The sequence below is a fragment of the Emys orbicularis genome, chromosome 10 (genome assembly GCF_028017835.1).
Source record: "Emys orbicularis isolate rEmyOrb1 chromosome 10, rEmyOrb1.hap1, whole genome shotgun sequence".
Classification (NCBI taxonomy): Eukaryota; Metazoa; Chordata; order Testudines; family Emydidae; genus Emys; species Emys orbicularis.
Window position 1 is genome coordinate 38,633,874 of NC_088692.1, and position 23,058 is coordinate 38,656,931.

Sequence of the window (23,058 nt, forward strand, 5' to 3'; positions counted from 1 at the left end):
CCCCAGACAACAGACTTCAGAAATGATATGGGAGACCCCTCTTAGGGTATGTCTACACTGCGGGATTAATCCGAATTTATCTAATTCGAATTTTGGAAACAGATTGTATAAAGTTGAATGTATGCGGCCACACTAAGCACATTAATTCGGTGGTGTGCGTCCATGTACCAGGGCTAGCGTCGATTTCTGGAGCATTGCACTGTGGGTAGCTATCCCATAGCTATCCCATAGTTCCCGCAGTCTCCTCCGCCCATTGGAATTCTGGGTTGAGATCCCAATGCCCGATGGGGCCAAAAACATTGTCGCGGGTGGTTCTGGGTATATCCTCCCCCCTCTCCAGGGAAGCAATGGCAGACAACCGTTTTGCGCGTTTTTTTCCTGGGTGAATAGTGCAGACGCCATACCACGGCAAGCATGGAGCCCGCTCAGCTCAAGACAGCAGTCATGAACATTGTAAACACCTCGCGCGTTATCGTGCAGTTTATGCTGAACCAGAACCTGCAAAACCAGGCGGCGAGGAGTAGGCTACGGCAGCGCGGCGGTGAGAGTGATAAGGATATGGACATGGAATTCTATCAAACCATGGGACCCGGTGCTTTGGAGATCATGCTGTTAATGGGGCAGGTTATAGCCATGGAACGCCGATTCTGGGCCCGGGAAACAAGCACAGACTGGTGGGACCGCATAGTGTTGCAGGTGTGGGACGATTCCCAGTGGCTGCAAAACTTTCGCATGCGTAAGGGCACATTCTTGGAACTTTGTGACTTGCTTTCCCCTGCCCTGAAGTGCCAGAATACCAAGATGAGAGCAGCCTTCACAGTTGAGAAGCGAGTGGCGATAGCCCTGTGGAAGCTTGCAACGCCAGACAGCTACCGGTCAGTCGGGAATCAATTTGGAGTGGGCAAATCTACTGTGGGGGCTGCTGTGATGCAAGTAGCCAAAGCAATCACTGAGGTGCTGCTACGAAAGGTAGTGACTCTGGGAAATGTGCAGGTCATAGTGGATGGCTTTGCTGCAATGGGATTCCCTAACTGTGGTGGGGCGATAGATGGAACCCATATCCCTATCTTGGCACCGGAGCACCAGGGTACCCAGTACATAAACCGCAAGGGGTACTTTTCAATGGTGCTGCAAGCACTTGTGGATCACAAGGGACGTTTCACCAACATCAGCGTGGGTTGGCCGGGAAGGGTTCATGACGCTCGCGTCTTCAGGAACACTAATCTGTTTAAACGGCTGCAGCAAGGGACTTACTTCCCGGACCAGAAAATAACCTTTGGGGATGTTGAAATGCCAATAGTTATTCTTGGGGACCCAGCCTACCCCTTAATGCCATGGCTCATGAAGCCATACACAGGCAGCCTGGACAGGAGTCAGGAGCTGTTCAACTACAGGCTGAGCAAGTGCAGAATGGTGGTAGAATGTGCATTTGGCCGTTTTAAAAGGTCGCTGGCGATCGTTACTGACTCGCTCAGACCTCAGCCAAACCAATATCCCCATTGTTATTTCTGCTTGCTGTGTGCTCCACAATCTCTGTGAAAGTAAGGGGGAGACCTTTATGGCGGGGTGGGAGGCTGAGGCAAATCGCCTGGCTGCTGATTACGTGCAGCCAGACACCAGGGCGATTAGAAGAGCACACCAGGAAGTGCTGTGCATCAGAGAAGCTTTGAAAACCAGTTTCATGACTGGCCAGGCTACAGTGTGAAATTTCTGTTTGTTTCTCCTTCATGAAAACCCACCCCCTTTATTGACTCATTCTCTGTAAGGAACCCACCCTCCCCCTTCCCCCAGCTTGCTTTCAAAGGAAATAAAGTCACTATCGTTTAAAAATCATGTATTCTTTATTATTTGATTATAAACATGGGGAGAGAACCGACAAGGTAATCTGGGTGAGGTTTGGGAAGAGGATAGGAGGGAAGTAAAAGGCCACTGAAAAAATTAAATATAATGACAGCCTTTTGGTTGGGCTGTCCACTGGGGTGGAGTGGGAGGGTGCACGGAGCCTCCCCCCCGCGTTCTTACACGTCTGGGTGAGGAGGATATGGAACATGGTGAGGGGGGAGGGAGGTTATACAGCGGCTGCAGCGGCAGTCTGTTATCCTGCTGCCGTTCCTGAAGCTCCACCAGACGCCAGAGCATGTCCGTTTGATCATGCAGCAGCCCCAGCGTTGCAGCCTGCCACCTTTCATCTCAAGCATCCCTCATGACCTCACGTTCACTGTCATCTTTCCTAAATTTAGATACTGTGTCCTTCCACTCATTCAAATGAGCTCTTTCATTGTGGGTGCATTCCATTATTTCCGTGAACATCTCGTCTCGCGTCCTCTTTCTACGCCGCCTTATCTGAGATAGCCTTCGGGACGGAGGAGGGAGGCTTGAAAAATTTGCAGCTGCTGGAGGGAGGGTTGAAAAAAAGGAGAGAAGTTTTTTAAATGATACATTTTACAGAACAATGCTTATACTCTTTCATGATGAACAACACTATTCACATTACATAGCACATGTGATTTCAGTACAAGGTCGCATTTTCCATCTTAATATTGAGTGCCTGTGGCTTTGGTGTTAGAGATCACAGAATTCAGCTTGCATGCGGCCATGGTAAGCCATTGTCTTTCGGCTTCTGCGCCCTCCTTTCCCACATACCAAGCAAAGCCCGTTGAGTGCTGTGGTTTTCCTGTTAACCTTCAGCAGCAGAAAACAAACTAACCCCCCCCCATCCAATTCTCTGGGATGATCGCTTTATCCCTCCCCCCACCGCGTGGCTGGTATCAGGGAAGATCCCTGAAGAAACCAAACTAACCCCCCCGCCATGAATTATCTGCGATGATCGCTGTACCCCTCCCCCCACTGCGTGGCTGGTAACAGGGAAGATCGCTGCTAGCCAAACGCGAAAAGCTCAGGGCCAATTCCCCCCCCCCCCCCCCGCGCGCTTGGCTAACTGCAGGGAAGGATTTCTTTTCAGCCACAGGCAAACAGCCCAGTAGGAATGGCCACCTCTGTCCCCTTAATTAAATTCCCGTATTTCAACCAGGTTACTATGAGCGATATCACTCTCCTGAGGATTACACAGCGAGATAAAGAACGGATGTTGCTTGAATGCCAGCAAACACCGGGACCATACGCTCCAGGCTTTGTCATGCAATGATACCAGATTACTTGCTGCAAGCATGGCGTGGTCAAGTGTCCTACCATGGGGGACGGAATAAGGCTGCACTGCCCAGAAACCTTGTGGCAAGGCTTTTGAAGTACCTCCAGGAGAGCTTCATGCAGATGTCCCTGGAGGATTTCCGCTCCATTCCCCAGACACGTTAACAGACTTTTCCAGTAGCTGTACTGGCCGCGAATGCATCCCAAGTCCTCAGGGCAAAGTAATCATTAAAAAACGCTTGCTTTTAAAACAACTTTTATATTTTAAAAGGTAAACTCACCTGAGGTCCCTTCCATGGAGTCATGGTCTTGGATACTGGCTTGGGAGGGTTGGGAGGGTACTTCAGTCAGGCTGAGAAAAAGATCCTGGCTGTTGGGGAGAACGGAGTGCTGGGTGCTCTCCTCAAGCTCGTCCTCCTCCTCCTCCTCCTCCTCCTCTTCCCCGTCCGCAGAATCCTCAGGTGTAGCTGATGAGATTATCCCCGCCTCGGAATCCACGGTCAGAGGTGGGGTAGTGGTGGCGGCCCCCCCTAGAACTGCATGCAGCTCGGCGTAGAAGCGGCATGTCCGTGGCTCTGACCCGGAGCGACCGTTTGCCTCCTTTGTTTTTTGATAGGCTTGTCTGAGCTCCTTGACTGTCACGCGGCACTGATGTGAGTCCCTATTGTGGCCTCTCTCCATCATGCCCTTGGAGATTTTTTCAAAAGTTAAGCATTTCGTCTTTTCGAACGAAGTTCTGCTAGCACTGAATCCTCTCCCCATATAGCGATCAGATCCAGTACCTCCCGTACGGTCCATGCTGGTGCTCTTTTTCGATTATCGGCCTGCATGGTTACCTGTGCTGATGAGCTGAGCTATCTGTGGTCACCTGTGCTGTCCACGCTGGGCAAACAGGAAATGAAATTCAAATGTTCGCGGGGCTTTTCCTGTCTACCTGGCCAGTGCATCCGAGTTCAGATTGCTGTCCAGAGCAGTCACAATGGTGCACTGTGGGACAGCTCCCGGAGGCCAATACCATCGAATTGCAGCCACACTAACCCTAATTCGAAATAACAATATCGATTTTGGCGCTACTCCACTTGTCGGGGAGGAGTACAGAAATCGATTTTAAGAGCCCTTTATTTCGAAATAAATGGCTTCGTTGTGTGGATGGGTGCAGGGTTAATTCGATTTAACGCTGCTAAATCCGAATTAAAGTCATAGTGTAGACCAGGCCTTACTGAAGGGTTGCTTCATCAGCCAGTTTCAGGTCTAGGTCAGGCATACTCCTTGGGCTCTCTTTTCCTCACTATGGAGGCTCACAAACAACCCTTTGCTCATGACACTGATGGAAAGAGGCTGTTTTCTATCCATTTCTCTCTTTCCCAGCATACCTTGCTGCCAAGCCTGCCGTTCCCATATATCTCGGGAACTACCCACCTCCAAGTGCCTCCTTACTGGGCAGAAAGTGAGCACCTCTTTTACAGGGCCAGCAGTGCGCCCAGTGATATGGGGCCTATGCACTGCTGCTTCCTGGGGAGAGAAGTGTCCCTTCTTAATTACTCAGGCTCCTCTGCTTGCTCCCAGCCTTCCTTGCTGCTGGGGTTTGCTTTCTGAAAGGCTGCAGTTGTTGCTGCTTTGTGCTGTACCAGGAGAGGGAGCCTGTGACATGAATGTGCCTTCGCTTCACAGTCCCAGCAAGGAACGTTAAAGAAAAACCTCACATTCAGATTCTAGCAAAGTCTGACATAGTTAAGGGCTGTTATTTTGTTAGTGTTTGCCACCCTGTGCAGCAGAGAGGCAGCCACTGGAGAGGCTCCCATGGCTGCATTTAGAGAATTTAGGGTAGTATGGGGGTGGGGGAGTTAGCAGAGTACCTTCTTTTGGCTATTTTTTGCAAAGGGGGGAGGTATGTTTTGCTCGTATACGAGGGAATGGGGAGGCATTGGTACATGCTTTGCCCAGGGTGGAGAGCATGCAGCACCTCTAGCAGCAGGCGGATGACTACAATGAGTCTGCCAAGCCCACCGTTCTCCCTAGGTGTGTCTGTGAGAGGAAAGCCAGGTTCTTGTAGCCCTGCAATGTTGCTAAGCCCTGGTAGACAGGGCTACAGCATTTTTACCACGGTGTCATGAGCTGGATTTTGCGACAGGGCGGTATCTCCTCCTGAGCCCTGCCTGCATTAGAACTGGTGTGGTTCTGGTCCTGACATTGCATTGTCAGGAAGTTGGAGTGTGTTCCGAAAAGAATAGCAAAACTGATTATGGAAGGAAAATTAAAAGAGCTAAATAGCCGTAGGGTGGCTGCGTGACAACTCAGGAAAGGTGGGGTCACAACAAATGTCTGAAAGATATGAAGGAGGGAGGAAGTATAAAGAGTTCTCTGGTTCAGAACTTGCCCCCATAAGCAAGGGTGTGTGGATCTGGCATTTTGGCTCGGGCTCATCCCTCCTTTAAAGGGGAAAAATTAAAATTCAGATGCTAGCTAAATTAGAAATAAAACTAGATTAAGGGAATAAGCCAATGCTAAAGCCAGCACAGCTACTCCTTGGAGAACAGCTAATTGTCATGCAATTAAGTTCATGCACAGGATTTCTGTAGGGTAGTAAAATTATAATACCAGTAGGAAGGAGGACAAAGAGCTTGGTCTAGTACAGGGGTGGGCAAACTACAGCCCATGGGCTGTGTCCAGCCCATTAGACGTTTTAATCCGGCCCTCGAGCTTCTGCCGGGGAGTGTGGTTTGGGGCTTGTCCCGCTCCGAGCACTCCAGCCGGGGAGCAGATTCGGGGGCTTGCCCTGCTCTGTGCGTGCTGTGGCTCCGTGCAGCTCCCAGAAGCAGCAACATGTCCCCCCTGTGGCTCCTACGTGTGCCACATGCAGCCACATGCTGCTCCCACCCCAAGCACTGCCCCTGCAGCTCCCATTGGCTGGGAGCCGTGGCCAATGGGAGCTGCAGGGGTGGCTCCTGTGGCCGGGGCAGTGCGCGGAGCCGCCTGGCTGCACCTCCGTGTAGGAGCCGGAGGGGGGACATGCCGCTGCTTCCAGGAGCTGTGGGGGCGACGCCTGCGGATGGGCAGCGCGCTGAGCTCCCTGGCCGCGCCTCCATGTAGGAGCCAAATGGGTGGACATGCCACTGCTTCCAGGAGCTGCTTGAGGTAAGTGCCGGCCGGACCCTGCATCCCTGACCTCCTCCCACGCCTCAACCCCCTGCCCCAGCCCTGATTCCCCTCCCACACACCGAACCCCTCGGTCCCAGCCCGTAGCACCCTCCTGCATCCCAAACCCTTCAGCCCCAGCCCCACCCCCAGCCGGAGCCCTCACTCCTCCCCCAGCCCGGAGCCCCCTCCTGCACCTTGAACACCTCATTTCTGGCCCCACCCCAAAGCCCTCACCCCCTCCCTCACCCCAGTCCCCAATTTTGAGAGCATTCATGGCCTGCCATACAATTTCCATACCCAGATGTGGCCCTTGGGCCAAAAAATTTGCCCACCCCTGGTCTAATATATAGGACACTCGACTGGGAGTCCAGACACCTGGGTTATATTCCTGGCTCTACCACTGACCTGCTGGGTGATCTTGCCTCAATCACTTCAACTTCCTGTGCCTGTTTCCCCATCTGTAAAATGGGGATGATAATACTACTTTCCTCCCTTTGTAAAGTGCTTTGAGATCTGCCGTGTAATAGCTGAGTAATTACTAAGTAATAATACCTAGTGCTTTGGCTCAGTAGATCTGAGCACTTTGCACAGGAGGTCAGAATCATTATCTCCATTTTACAGGTGGGGAAACTGGGGCAGAGAGAAGGGCCGTGACATGATTGATGATTTAGTTGGGGATTGGTCCTGCTTTGAGCAGGGGGTTGGACTAGATGATCTCCTGAGGTCCCTTCCAACCTTGATATTCTATGACTTGCCCAAGATCACCCACCCAGCGGCAGGAATTGAATCCTGGTTTCTTGAGTCCCAGTCCAGTGCCCTATCCACTAGACCACATTGCTGTAATTAAGCAAGTATTATCTCCCTCATTTCCCAGATGGGGAGATTTCCTCTCTTTATCTCAGTGGTTTGCCTGAGACTACATAGTAACTAAAGGTAGAGCCAGGGCTAGAACCGAGGACCCCAGACGCATGCTTAATCCACGGAACTACACTGCCTCTCTGTAGAGCCCTATGTCCGTGTATGTATTGGTTTGAGTTCTTCTCCTCCCTTAGAAGCTTTGTATAGAGCTGCTTCTGTCAGCACAGCCAATGTGTGAGCTGGGTAGCTGCATCTCAGCGGGTGTTTTATCCTGCATAAATATCTTTCTATAAATAAATAGATAAAAGGATTGTTGCTACAGGATGTCCCTGCAAATGAGTTCTCGGTATCTCTGCAAACCCTCTTGTATAAATAACTTCATTCAACAAATAAAGGGATAAGTGGACCGTCTGGGGATTAGTGTGTTGTGCCTTTGAACCTGGAGTTGGGCGAGGGGGCGAGCTGCCAGTTTCCATTGGGAGGACTAGTAGTTGAATCCCCCTATTTATCCACATACCAGGTATGTTGTGGGTGGTGAAGAGTAAACCTTTCAGACATTATCTGGCTGATGACCCCGGTCCTGGCTTTGGAGGGGACTGGCTGGCTCGGTGCAGGGAGATGGTTTGGTCAGATTACAGCACATTTGTGATAGCGTCATAGATGGTGAATGGACTTTTCATGGTTGGCTTTCTAGATTTAGGAAATATTTTTTAGGCTTGCTGTTAGCATTTCCCCTGACTATTGCTTTCAAGGGATGCCAGTGCTGGCTTTGTAATGGGGCTGGGCCCAGGATAGCAGGCAGTCACCCTGATGGAGTCTGAAGGGACAAAAGAAGCCAAATACAGGGTTTCTTTGTCGTTCCCACACCAAGGAAGCATAGCAAGAGTCCCACTCCAAAGGATTCAAAGAGGGGAGCAGCCTGACTCAGAGAGGCTGGGGAGTCCCCCCCACCATGTGGCTATAGTTACGAAAACAGAGCCCCAACTGGCCCTCTCAAAGGCCATGAATGGAATTCTGGCACAAAGTTTGGATGATGCTCAGGGGCGACTGGTGATAACATGAGCCGAGTCCCAGCATGAGTAGGAGCTTTTGTGTACCCCTCCTTGGGATCATTTCTTTCCATTAGTCTGTCTTCTACTGCTGCTTGAAGAGAATACTTCTCCCCTTTTCTCTTCACACACCCTACTCAGATGGCAGTCAAATAACATACAACACTTATTTCTGGTTGCTGCTTAGTTTTAGCAGCAGAGTTACGGAGGACATCATTTGCCTGATTTGCCTTTAAAGATCAGGTTACTGTTATATTACGTTTGTGATCTGGTCTTTGGCAGTGATCATTGCAGGATGCATCGAAGGAAGGCCAGCAACAAACAAACAAAATCCACAGTCCACCAATTATTATTTGTTGAAGTGAAATTCTGTTTTGAACATCGACTAAAAAATGGCATTGTGGGCTCCATGTTTAACTGCCAGCCTTGGAAACTCACCAAGAGATTTGAGAAACAAACAGGGCTCCTACCTTCTGGTGCTAACCATCATTGGTAAGCAAGGATCTGTAGGCCAAATTATGCTGTCTGATTTCCCTGTGGTTTGCACAGATAGAACCAACTGGAAGTTCTTATTTATTTATTAATCGTGTTTACTTTGGCAGTGCCTAGTGACAAACTGTGAATGAGGCCCCATTGTGCCAGGCGCTGTACAAACACAGGGGTAGATAGTTGCTGCCTGGAAGAGCTTACAATCTAAATATAGACAGACAAAGGGTAGGGGAAAGGAACAGAATGAACAATGTGATGGCAGAAAATTAGTTTAAAATTGTGTTGATGTCCCAGAAGAAATAGACTCCAGCTGTCTGTCCCTGAGCTGAAGTGTATTCGCACAAGAAGGAATGGGCTCCAGCTCCCTCTCCAAGAGCTGCGCTGTATCTATGGGGCTAACGGGAGTGAAAAGTGGAGTAACCTTAACTAAGTCACTCTTGTCAGCAGCTCTGACACCGATATGCGCATGTGGAATGGGTCTATTCAGTCAGAAGGCGAGATGCTCTTCCAAACAGAGCGGCCCTTTAAGTGCTGATAGTGTGCATGGATAATTGTGCCAAGCTTCCCTTAAGCAGAAAACTGCCCAGGTCGCGAGATTGTGGGCCTGATTCTCTGTTGCCTTGCACTTTACACCATTGTGGCATAGGTGCAGACCTCTCCCATGATGACAGATGGAAAGGCATGTGGAGGCAGAGGACAAGAGCAGGTTGGGATGGCCAGATTCCAGGATCCCAACTCTCGGTCTTGAGAACAGCTATGAAATCCAATTGGTCAAGGAGAAACTGGTCATCTGAGAGAGATCCTGCATCAGGATGGAGAGGATCCTGCCTCAGCTCAGTGGAAACTAAGTAGCTGATAAAAATCAAGCAATGCCGAAGAGGAGCTGGCAGAAGGAGCTCTCGGCATGAACTGTCCTTTCAGGGGCTGCTGGGGCAAGGCTGCGACTGGACATTGCACTGTTTTTGTGGCAACGGCTGTCAGAGAGAAGAGATAAAGTTGGAGAAGGCTAGACAATGAGAAGGGAATAGGGGATGGATGTGAGTAATGGCAGAAGGAGCGGAGTTGGGGATGGGGGAAAGAGTGAGAGGGGAGCAATGGAGTGCATGGAAGCAGGTAAGTGGAGAAAGACAAGTCTGAATGGGGTGTCCCTCGTAGTATGTCTACACAGTCCCAACCCCACCCTCCCACCACCACCACCACACCGAGTCTCAGAGGCTGAGTCAACTGAGTTGGGTTCACGCTGCTAAATATGTGTGTACACTCCCCCCTCACCGGGTCTCGGGCTTGGGATGGAGCCCGGGCTCTGAGTGGCTACATGGCTATTTTTAGCCCCATAGTGCGAATCCCTTGAGCCTGAGCCAGCTGAGACTTGTCTTATTTTTGCTGTGTAGATGTACCCTCCAAGAGTGGGAATTATTTCAGCTTAGTAGTAATGTGGACACGAGAACGAATGGATATAAACTGGCCGTGGGGAAGTTTAGGCTTGAAATTAGACGAAGGTTTCTAACCGTCAGAGGGGTGAAATTTTGGAACAGCCTTCCGAGGGAAACGGTGGGGGCGAAGGACCTCTCTGGCTTCAAGATTAGGCTTGATAAGTTTATGGAGGGAATGGTTTGATGGGATAACGTGATTTTAGTCAATTAGGCATTAACGTGCCATCGCGGGTAAAATGAGGGTCCGGCTGTAGAATCTTGCCTGTATGCTCGGGGTTCTGCTGATCGCCATATTTGGGGTCGGGAAGGAATTTTCCTCCAGGGTAGATTGGCAGAGGCCCTGGAGGTTTTTCGCCTTCCTCTGCAGCATAGGGCAGGGGTCGCAGGCTGGAAGATTGTATTGTGGGTGGGTCAGCTTTTGTGGCCTGCATCATGCGGGAGGTCAGACTAGATGACCATATTGGTCCCTTCTGACCTTAAAGTCTATGAGTCTATGAGTCTATGAGACAGTTGCTATGGTGCCCGTGGCTATAGTGTCTGACACAGTATCAAGTAGCTGAACCCTAACCCATCTAATGCTGGGTTAGATGGTTGCCTGCCTTGCTCGCAATAAGTCCATGACTCTGCGAGTGAGCGACCCCAGGCTGCTGGAGGAGGGAGGTACTATCCATGGGAATATGGGGGACAGAAACTGGCCCTGTGTTAGGTTGGGCAGATTATGAGCTCGAAACTAGTTGGTATGGACAGTTATGGGCAATCAGGAATGGCTATTTTAATGTTGCTAAGCAACAGCATCTCTGATAATGGGACAGATTGCTGGCAGATCCTCCTTATTTCTGAGGAAGTGTGCAGTGGTCAAACAACTCTGATGAAGGTGCACAATGGAATTTGGTGACTGGGGATACACTTACCCCAGAAATAAGGAAAACCCAGTTGTTAGGGTACGTCTTCACTTACATCCGGGTCCGGATGTAAGCAATCGATTTTCTGAGTTCGATTTATCGCGTCTGGTTAAGACGCGATAAATCGATCCCGGATCGATCCCGGAAGTGCCCCGGATCGATCCCGGAAGTGCTCGCCTTCGACGCTGGTACTCCAGCTCGGCGAGCGGAGTACGCAGCATCGACGGGGGAGCCTTCCTGCCGCGTCTGGACCGCGGTAACTTCGGACTAAGGTACTTCGAATTCAGCTACGTTATTAACGTAGCTGAATTTGCGTACCTTAGTCCGAAGTGGGGGGGTTAGTGTAGACCAGCCCTTAGTGTCACATGTTTGTAGTGTGGACTTGGCTTACCTCTCACACACTGGTTTAAATCAGGAATAACTCCCAGTTTTAAGTCGATTGGCTTTCACCAGTTTTGAACCAGTGTGAAAGTAGAATCCATAGGTTGCGTGTGTGTCCGTGTTCCTACCCTCTCTCATTCATTTGAGCTCAATGGCATCATTTACTCCAGCTTTAATGAGTCCTGAATATGTTTGTCTGTGCATTAGGGAGCATGCTTGGGGTTCTGAGACTGTCTTTGACGCATGTTTAGAGTGTGAGTGTTGTGAACCACAGTCAGACTCTTCCAGCACCTCTTCTTAAAGAGGCATTATGGGGCTTTTATATAACCATAACCATTCTCCTCATGCCACCTATGAACCGTTATAAATGATTATGCTTAAAATTCAGGTTTTAAAATATAATCCAGAATCTGTTAACTCTTCTGCATGCCTGAGTTACCTTATCAAATGATTCTCCTCAGTTTAATGTGATTTTTATTCCTGGGGTTGGGGAGAGAAAAAAAAGCAGAAGTAAAGGCAATATGCTAGCCGAGAACTTAAACACTCCTTGGGAAATTCAAAGATTTGTTTCCCACAGCAACTATAATTTTGACCTTCTTTTGCATGTACAATACTTTATAGTACTCTACGGCAATCGCAGTATGCCTTACCGGTTCGGACAGCGCAAGCAATATGACTGAGTTAAGCTACTTTGATTTTTCCTGTCTTATGCATTTATTAACTTCTCTGCAAAAAGAGTTTATGCAGAATTTCCATGTTTTTTTTTAGTTTTTTTAAAGAGTGAGTGGAAACTGGCTGCATGTTCAAATAAAAGCACAGAACAAAAGGGCTTGTCTTGAGTTCCGTTCCTCCAAGGCTTGATTTCTTCTGCTTGCTCTCTCAAGTTTTGGAGCTCAGTACATACTTTTGCCATCTTGTTGACTCAAAGGCTGGGTCTGATGTCTACCTTGGAAGAGTGATGCTCGTGTTTGTTATTTGATTTCCGTTGCCTCCAGCCCTCCTTCTGGAGGGCCTGTACTGCTGGCTTTTCTTGAAGAATGGGCATCTTCACTGGCTCTTTCTTGAAGGAAAAAACATTCCCTACCAATAACTGGAGCTCTGAGCTCTACCAAAAGACACTCACTCTTCCTCAATTGCTGCTAACATTTTGTTGCTCCAGGCAAGCCATCGGGACCTATCATCCCCTCTTTTTATAAACGTGCCACTCAAGCAATGCATCAAGGCATGCAAGCACAGCTTGGGCCCACTGCTTGTATGAAAAGGTGCTAGACCTGCACAGCTCAGCATGACACACAAAGGTCCAGATCCTCAGCTGGTGTATTCTGGTGTAACTCTATTGACTTCAGTGGAGCTAGGTAGTATGCACCATCTGAGGATCTAAATGAGTGGATCTGGGGAGGTGATGCTTTTGAGGAACTCTAGTTCCCGGGGAACAAGCTGCAGTCGCTTTTCAAACACTATTAAGTGTATGGGTTTTGCCAGTGAATTAACAATGTACGTGTGTTTAAACTAGGCAAAGATACTCTGCACTTAGGCCCTGATCCAGTAAAGTACTTAAGCATGTGTGTAACTCTAGCAACACAAGTAATCGCACTGAAGTCAAAAAGGTCAATAGATTCCTCCCCCTCTGCCACAGGACCCAGGAGGCTCTGGAGAAGGAACAAAAAGCTCCTTCCTTCCAACATCTCCAGGGAGTGGAGCTTTGTTTCTATTGGAAACCCATTAGGTGGGGCCGATTGAAAGAGTGAAGCCCTGATGCAGGGTCTAGGGGACAGCACCTTGTAAAAATCTCAGCACTACCCTAAAAGCTGGAACGGAAGCCCTAAGACAGTGAGAGCTGACCTTCCCATCTGGGCATCACTTGTCTGTTGTATCCTCCGTGGGCTAGTCAGTTTAGTCCTCTGGTTAGTATTCGTATTTTAGTTAACATTCATATGCTGGTAGCACCTCAAAGTCATAAGCAGTGGATGCTATAAAGACATATAGCAATTGAGCCTCTGACCCAAAGAGCTGGTAAGTTGTTCAAGCCCTAAGTATCGGATCTTAAAGGTGCTGGTGCTCCTAAGATCTCTTACTTGATACTTTTGTAACTCCTGGTTGTACAAGATAGGGTAAGTTCTTGCTGCTGCTGCTGAAGCAAACTGGACCTTGGGCTACACTTTCACCTACTCATTACCTGAGCAATGAAACCATATCTACTGATGGTCCTCAAAGGGACCTAGTTTTAGACCGTCTCCCCAAAAAAAGTTTTGTAAAAGGCTTTGTAAAAATATAATGTTAAAAGAAATATTTTCATTTATGTAACAAAAAAGACATCAATGAAAACAGGCAGTGAATGTTTTAACGTAACCATTCCAGTGATTGTAAATGCATTTAGATATAAGCCAACTGGTAATTCACAGCTTCCTCCCCTATAGGCAGGCTGTTCTATAAATGTCCACTGTGGGGTTTCTTGTGCCTATCTCTGAAGTAGCTGATGTTGGCTACTGACAGAGACTGGATACTGGTTTGGCTGGACCCCAGGTCTGATCCCATCTGATCACTCTCGTGTTTCTAAATGTCGTGACACTAGGCAATAGCATTACCTCTTGAAAACCTGAAAGTGAAAGCCAGATGAGCATCTAGCCCAGAAACTGAGAATGACCAGTCTTCTCAATGGAATACTAATGGTAAACAAAAGAACATCAATAGAAAAAAGAAAAATAGATGTTACAAATTCAGTGCTAGTACTTTTAAGATACTATCAGTGATACTAGCATAGGATATGGTTTTAAATATCCTTTTAACGTGGACCATGTCCCTTTAAATGAAATAGAATGCAATATGATATGAGTCAAACCAGTGGCTAATGGTGGAAAGTGTGTGTGTGCACGGGTGTGTTTTGTATAATAGGTGTAACTCTTTTTTTATTGCATGAGTTCTCTTTTGCTTCACAGTAGACTGTAAAAGGTTGGGCTTTTACCCAGCTGAGGAGAAATTCATAGCAGAATTTTATTTCTAGCTGTTGCATTTTCCTCGGTGGAACATACAAGGTTTATTAGGTTGGGGTGGGGGAGAGCAATTGGGATAGAAAGGAACCTTTGCAAGGAAGGAGAGGGAGAGATTGCTAAATGGATATTTAACCATCTGCCACCCTCCGTTAGATTGAGCAATGAAGGGAAAAAATCATCATTGTGTGGGGTAAAGGAGAGTCAAAAGGGTTGTCTTCTTTTCAATCCCCCCTCTTTGGTTTTTAACGCTGGATTTAAAAGAAGAACAAAAAATAACAAGGGCATGGATAAATGGCTTCTTTTTATCTCTACAGCTGAAGAGATAAATGTGACATTAATTAGGTGACATGGCTTTGAAAATCATTATATATCTTTTTTTAAAGGGGGCTTCAGATTTCTGTCTGGGACTAATAAAGAGGAGCAGTTTAAAAACCAAAAACTTTAAAGATGATCTGCGGGTAAAGATTTTGCTGCCTTAATTTTTCCTTCTGTAGATGAAACTCAAACATCTCTCCTGCCTCTTACATAAAATAAAATGTGTGTACATGTATTGAAAGAGAGATAGAAATGAAGAATGATCCAGGATGTCTTGTGAAGTTTAATATTAGAACGTTGGATTTCTGAGGGGGGTGGGTGCATGTGTGGGATACGGGTGGAGAGGAAGCATTAAATTCCACACCCTCATATCCCAAGGAGAGAGGAAATCAAAACAATTAGAATTCGTTGCTGAGTAAGCAGTTTGAATGTTTTTTCTTGAAGTCATCAGGCTTCTGCCTCCTTTGTAATACAATGAGCAAACTATCAAGAACAATAAGGCTAATAAAATATTTTAAATAGTACAGAAATGGGGCCGTGTGTATTAGTCACCATCCATATCCCACGTGAAGCCAAAGGCTGTAACAGATTTTCTGAGGGGAGCTTCAGTACATTTGGACATTGGTGGCGATCTTCTGCACTGAGCTGAGAAGCACAGTTGTCATCCTGAGCAACCCATTTCTGAACATGTGCTGGGAGTGACTGCTCTTTCCAACTGGGAAGCATTTCAACAGGAAGCACCAAAGGAACGGGCTCATTAGAAGTGGGGGTACCTAAAATTTGGCACTTGTTCAGGTTGAGGGGAGAGATGCTGGAACTCGGGAGGGTTGTACCAGCTGTTCTCCCTAATAAAAATGCTCTAGATGCCTTTGCTGAGCCTTCCATGGGATAAGCTGATATCTATGCAGCTAGAGATTTTGTTTTATGAAAAAAATTGGTGTTATAACACGGTCACCATTTTATGGGGCTGACTGGCTAATGCACAGTAAAAGCAGACTTGAATCATTAGCCTACTGTTGCAAAGAGGCCTTGGGTAGACTAGAGGGTTTTTTCACTTTGCAACATGTTTGATTGCCAGTGTATTAATTTATGGACATCTAACATAAGAGAGTCTATTAGAGCTGTGTGCTCAGAGAAGAAATAAACTTACAGGGTGGGGCTCTGATGAAACTTAATGTACATGCACAGTTCAGATACCATACTGACAATGACTTCAATGATTTGTTACCAAGAAACTGGACGAGTTCAGATGAAAAGCTGGATTTGAATGTGAATGGTCTCTCAGCTTGGGTTGCTCCTTGTTACTCACTGTGCCCAAACCAGGGACTGTTCTTCCAATCCCAGAAGGCATTTCCATTAGGCATACATTTGGGAGATGAAGGCTTATTTTGATGAAGCTCCCACTAGCGAAGTCTTTGAGTGGATGGATTTACCATGGAACAGAATCAGAGCTCATAGACACTGAAATGAGCCACGCTTCAGAGGTCAAGCTGTGTAAGTTCTGCAATGTATATAACACAGGGTATGTTTACACAGCAAAAGCTGTGCATGTTACACTCCTAGATGAGTGCTACATGTACAGAGTTGCTTACCCAAGTTACCTTGAATCCAGCTAGCATGGGTAACAGTAGCAGTAAAGACAGCTCAGGGTGGGGTTCAGAGCAGGCTAGAAAGCCGAGTACATACCTGGGATCCATGCTGCACTGTCTTTACCGCTACTGTTACTAGCCCATGCAAGCTTTTGCTGTGTAGACATATCCATGGTGGTAGTAGGAAAGTTAGAGTAGACTCAACCTTTGATCATGCTAGGTTGGAAACTTCTCAAATACTCAGTTGAGCAAAAGGTATGTATAAAACAGGAAGGCAGCACTAGACCATTCAGTGAGGATCTGTTTGGGATAAAAATAAGAGCCGGAAAAGACCTGTTAGCTCATTGAGTCAGTCCCCACACCAGGGCAGGGTATCATTCCAGAATGGTGAAATCCTGTGTAGAGGTTGCTCTACTGGCAGGGTTTACATGGTGCATGGCTCTCTACAAAGGGGCAAATTTCCCCACAAGAGAGGACCAATTCAGAATATTTTCTATTGAAGAGTATGCTCAATCTGGATCCTCAGGACATGGTGATCTTCCAAACCGCCTTAAGGACGACACACTAATCTCTTCTGTATTGTTATTCTTTGTATTATTATGTACATTGAATTCCTGTGAATTTCATCTGAACAGGAACAACATTTCCATGTTTGTTTGCTCCCACCTGCAGGAGTAGGTGGGTTTCCTAGATCCTAAGATTAGAATTCTAAATTGGCATTTCAAAGGGGCTGTGGGTGTTCAGTACATAAATCCTAATACAGAGCAATGAGTTGGGCTCCTTACTCCCTTAGGTTGCTCTGGAAATCCCAGCCCTTATCATCTTTCTCTCCCTTGCTTTCCCTGTCTTTCTCCTGTGCTCTGCCATACTTGCGCTCACAGACCTTAACACTCACTGTGTTGCTCTTTCTGTCCTTCACTCTTTTCTTAATATGAGCTTTGTGTGTCTATCTTGGCAGGACTGTAAGCTCTTAAAAGCCAATTTTACACTGTGCAAAAGGAGGAGAGCTGCCGTGTGCTGCACTTCTTGTTAAAATCATCAGTACATGCAGCCTTCCTTCCCCAGCAAGGAGGGGCTTCAGCTGCTTTCTTTAGTGAGATGCAGAGGTTTAAAAAGATTGATGATAACATTTCGGGAGCTTGCATCGTAGGCTCCAGAGTTGGGAGGCGCTGCACATTTCAGCTGGCTCTCTGTTCTCCTGATAACATGCACACAGGAGGGGCCACCTAGAACAGAGCCTTGTGGACAGGACTCAATGCTATAAAATTTATCGCATGAAAGTGGAAAATGGAAAGATATGCCAGCATCTCTCTGACTCATTTGAGCAACAGTAATAAAACGCCGTTTGTGGCATGGCAGACTAGCAGTGAGAAGTGATATGTCATTAGTCAGAACAGAACCTTATGGCTAGATAAATCCCACGTTGACTGTGTCCTGATATATAACTTGGGCAAACAACGGAGACATAGCTCTCTATTTACCTTGTGTGTTTATGCATGTAAGAGCTATTTCAGATATTGCACTGGTGGATGTTAAGTTTGGGGAAACAGCTTCATTTTATAATCTGTGTCTGTGTCAGAAAGGGCTCCAATCCTGCAATCAGATCAGCTAACATGGGTCCCCAGTGCAGGGCTCCAGATTAGCAGATCTGATTGCAGGGGCGAGGCCTGTATTTGTGAACTACGTATTTCCCATGTTTAAAACTTATCCCCCGATGTACTTTTAAAATTATCTTCTTACCTAGTACATCAAAAATGTATAGCCGATGGGCAGGGTTGTCACTTTGCAGTCTGCCCTAAATAAGGGCTGGCATGTAGACGTGCTACTGAAGGAGCAACCCAGGGAGGGAATTGTGATTCTGAGGGTGTCAACTCTCTTTCTGGCTCCTCCCTTGCTTCAGAGGGGTTCTAGACCAGTAGCAAATCACTTTCTCTGTTGTACTGGCTCAGCTGCGCAAGTGTGCACTTTAGGGTGGGTGAGGTGTGAGTCAAGATGTGCCGCCCATTCCCTGCCCCTGTCCCCCCACTTGCACGGAAGAGAAAATAGTGATTTGGAAGAGTGATCTACCACTGCACTGGAACCAGCTGACCACATAGGGAGTATGTGGCCTCATGCCTCCTGACTCCCCGGCTGGGCATGTAAGGCGAAGTGACACTCTGGCCCCAGAGAAGCTGCATCATCCTAAGCATATCTCCACTGCATGTCTATTATTGGCCGATAGATTTTCCCTCCTATTTTTTAAATTGTCCTAGTTCCCTCCACATGATGGTATTTCCTGCCTAGCGCGGGAAAGGTCTCGACCTGCCCACAGCTTACGGATGGCACGCCATGAATCAAAACAAAATGTTGACACCCGCCATAGAAACATCTCGGCCAATAGCAGGAAGTGTGTTGAACTTTCCAATCACTATCTGGCACATGCACAAAGGGTGGCGGGGAGAGAAATACATAGCAACAAAGATGACAGCATGGCAACAACAGCTGCTACACAAAAAAGCTGGAGAAGAAATAGCCTTCTTAAATCCCCCCCCCCCCATTCATATTGTTTTCATCAAAAAATAAATTTGGAAGTGCATCCTAGAAAGCCATACCGAAGAGATTGTGTGTGCGCATGTGTATAAAAATACATGGCGCCTTCATTATTTTATGGCATCCATCTGCAGACATGATGAAAGGCCTAATAACTCCCGTATGGCTCTGCCTCTGGGAGATAGCACCTCACTATCAGAGATGAGCTGGACTAGAGAAATTCTAGCATTTTAGGCCTTGTCTCCAACCAGGAAACCTCTTCCCCTCCTCCACCCCCCGAGTTCCTGCTACCAGACTAGCTGCCTTTACTGTAGATGAAAGCCATTGGTCAGTGTCAGTTACACGTCCCTGATCAACAGAGGGTCTAAGTCAGGTACAGGTACAGAGCCTGGTGGTTTAGCTCAGGTCCGAGGTCCTCAGTTCAGCTCCTGCTGTTTGCTGGCACGTCCCCAGAAATGTTTCCCTTGGTACACACTGTCAGTCCCTGTGGAGCCACCACTTCATCGCAGAATCTGCACCAGGCTCAGCCAGCACCTTCCAGCCTGGCCTGCCCAGGTGCTGTGTCACTCCCCATCCCTGAGAGGGCACCCAGGCTGCTGGAAGTGGCTGAGGTCGGGCAAGCCCCAGGGAAGAGCCCTAGTGCAGGAGCTGGCCCCACAGCGGTGGGTTTGGAGGAGCGTACTACTGGCTGTCCAACTTCTCATTCAGGTTTGGCCCTGCTGGCCCACTGACATGATGGGAGAGGGGGTCAAAAGTGAAGTGAGAATGTGCATGGTGGATAGAGGTTGCAGTGCTGCTCAGGTTTGGCTCCCCAGCCCATCTGTCATGATGGAAGGCGAGGGCACAGGGCCAAAACTGAGGGAGTGGCAGGAGATTATCTGGTGCGCTGGTGTGCTGAGGACCCTCTAGCAGGGGGCACTTTGCTGCTATGGTGGAAATCCCCTTTGGGATTGGTATATGTGGCTGCCAATTGCCTGTGGGGGTTAGCTAGTGCCTACCATTGAGGGTTATCAGGCTCATGGTGTCCAAATGCTCATCTGAGTCCCTGACATGGACCTCTCTTCCTTCCCAATTTGAGATGGATCTGGGGCCTTGGCCCTCTTTCCTTGATTGATGCCAGCTGGCTAGGCAGATAAATGAGGAAGTGCTTGCCATACAGTTTGATTAGGTCACCCTACAGGTTGGCTACCGGATTGAGGCTGCTGCGCTTGGCAGCCAGGTCCCCTGGTGTAAGCTCCGTCTCTGGGCTCGTTCATGTTTGGTTTATGGCATATCTTTGATACTGTTGTGTGTGACCGGAGAGGCCTATAAGTCACCGGTGACATTTCAGCTGGTATAATTTTAGACCAACAATAACAAAAATAAATCATTCCACACTTTCCGTAAAGTATATATTTAGACATACTGTACACGAGCCACCGAGAGAAAACGATGCATTTATCCTAGGTCAGCCTTGCCTCTCCAAACACACACATGCGTGCTGGTGACCTGCCCCCTACACCCCCAATCTGTGTGACACAGAGAGCTGTTGGAGCACACACCTCAAATTCTGCCCCCCGCCCCTTCCCCTCTAAAGGCCTGCCAGAGTTCCAATAAATCATGGCGATCCAACCCCTTGCCCTCACCCAGCGTGGGTTTGAACTGTGCCTTAAACACAAGGGGCTCAGTTTAAACCAGCAGCCCACCCAGAAGTGTTCAGGGAAGGTGGGGGGCAAGAGAAAGGGGGAGGATCCAACAAAGGCACTTTTTAAAAATTTTATTTTGCATCCAGCCTCCCTGTCAATGCTCCCCTACTGGCAGCACAGCTCAGAGGAACACAGAATCTCATTTACACTTAAGAGCAGCGTCCTTTCTATTCTGTGTGCCCTCCCCCGCCCTCCCTCCAGACTCCTCCAAGCTGTTATTTTAAACACGCCAACCTTTGAGACCACCTTTCAACTCCAAAGTTTTCTGAGAAAATAAAAACGTGTGAGCCATGGGGTCGTTTTTCCACGCTGCTTTCAGGAAGGCTGCAGTCCCTACTGCATGCTCTACTTCAACCCTGTTTTTACAGGCAGCCTTGCTGCAATATCTGGTTATTAGCTTAAAGACGAAAAAGCACACACAGCCCTCTTTGACGGGCCAGCTTCTTTATAGAAAGAGGATGTGCTAAAGAGAGTGCCCCTTTCTTTGCGAAGGGAGAAGCTATTTTTCAAACAAAAATTGATACATGCTTTTTTCACACTTCACCTCCTTGCTCATGTGAAATATTTTTTAGGTTTATAGAACAGAACACTGCTATTTATGCTGCAGCTGTCACTCAGGCTGGTGTCACTCCACAAGCCCCACCCTCGGCTCCTTGATTCTCCTAGCAGTGTAGGGGGAAAGGAATGCTGAAGGGCCCGATGTAAGAGGCAGCATCGACTGCAGAAAATATTCCCTTCTGAAACATGTAGAATGGGATAAAGATATTTTCCCAAGCATACAGGGCCATATCCTCATTGTGGAGCTACTCCAGCTGAGGATCTGACCCGCAGATTGCAAGCTCTTTGGGGGCAGAGAACTTTTATTTTATGTTTGTACAGTGCCCAGCACAATTACATCTTGATCCTGCTCAGGGGTCTCTGGGCACTGCTGTCCTACAAACAAAGAATAATCAAGGAGCGGGCCAAATAGGGTCAGATTGCAGTATTTGTATGGGCATCTATTTGTGTGCAAATCTTTGTATTTGTGCATGCAGTTGGCATTTGTACATGCAGACTCTGTGTAATTGCATTCCCAGCCACTCGGTTGCATGCTGGTACTTGATTTGCAAATGCAGGGTTTTGCACGTGTTTATCCTGCATATACCCAAGTGAGTAAGTTATTTTGGTAGCTCAGTTTCTGGGTGCCCAACTTGAGACGCTTTCAAGCGCTGAGCAGCCACCATGTGAAAATAGGTCCCTTCAGAGAGCATCAGAAATTGAGATACCCAAAATTGCAACTTGCTTTTGAGAATTGATGCCTGTAGGTCTAGTTAAAGTTTGTTGGACGTGTGGCCAGGGCCGGCTCTGGCTTTTTTGCCGCCCCAGGGGGGGGGGGGGGCGGCGAGCCCCGGCGGGGGCTCTGCTCTCCCGGCGGGGGGAGGGCGGCCGGAGCCCCGGGGCGAGGGTGGCGAGCCCCGGCGGGGGCTCCGCTCTCCCCCCGGCGGCCGGGGGCAGGGCGCCGGGGGGGAGGGCGGCGAACCCCGGCGGGGGCTCCGCTCTCCCCCCGGCGGCCGGGGGCAGGGCGCCGGGGCGGAGGGCGGCGAACCCCGGCGGGGGCTCCGCTCTCCCCCCGGCGGCCGGGGGCAGGGCGCCGGGGGGGGAGGGCGGCGAGCCCCGGCGGGGCCAGAGCGCCGGGCGGCGAGAGGGCGGCGAGCCCCGGCTGGGGCTCGGCTCTCCCCCCGGCGGCCAGAGCGCCGCGCCGCCCCCCTCCAGGTGCCGCCCCAAGCACCAGCTTGGTTGCCTGGTGCCTGGAGCCGGCCCTGCGTGTGGCCAGTGGTTTTGTTCGGTAGCTATGCTTGAAAACTCTGTTGGTGAACCGTTCTTATTCTGGGGTTCCCATACACGGCACCATACTGTGCTCCTCAGCAGTGACCCGCTGTCTCCAAAGTTCTGGGTTCATGTACCTCTCTGTCAGTGCATTACCTTCTTTCCTATGCCTGCTGTGAAGCTAACTGGGGAGGAGTCTCCCAGTGATTGCCCAAACTGTTGGGTGATTTTGCGAGGTGGACAAAGCTCCCTGAAATGCAGAAACTTATTTTCTTTGTGATCTCAGACAGGTTTGTCTCCATGTCTCCAGAGGATTTTGCATCAGGCTGCTGTGTGCATTGTGCTGAGTGAATCACAGGGCGCACCTCATAGAAATTAACTCTTTGAAAACAAATCCCTTGCAAGAAAAAGGGAAAAAATACCTATAATCTGCAGTAATGGATCATCTTTCATTGCCCTGCTCTCATCTAAGGCACTCCTGATCACTTTGGTATCTAGTCACTGAAGACATCATTAAGATACAGAAAACATAACATTGGTTTCAGATAGATGCTGCTCTTGCTATCCTGCAAAGATTTACAGGTGTGCTTAACTTTAGGCACGTGACTAATTTCAGTGACCCCAGAATTAAGCGAGCACATGCTCAATACTTTGCATAACCGTGTGCAGCTGCTTATGCTCGTATTTTTAAAAAAATGTTTTTCTTTCTCTTGCCTCTACCTGCTCTGCCCCCACATCATCTGTCTG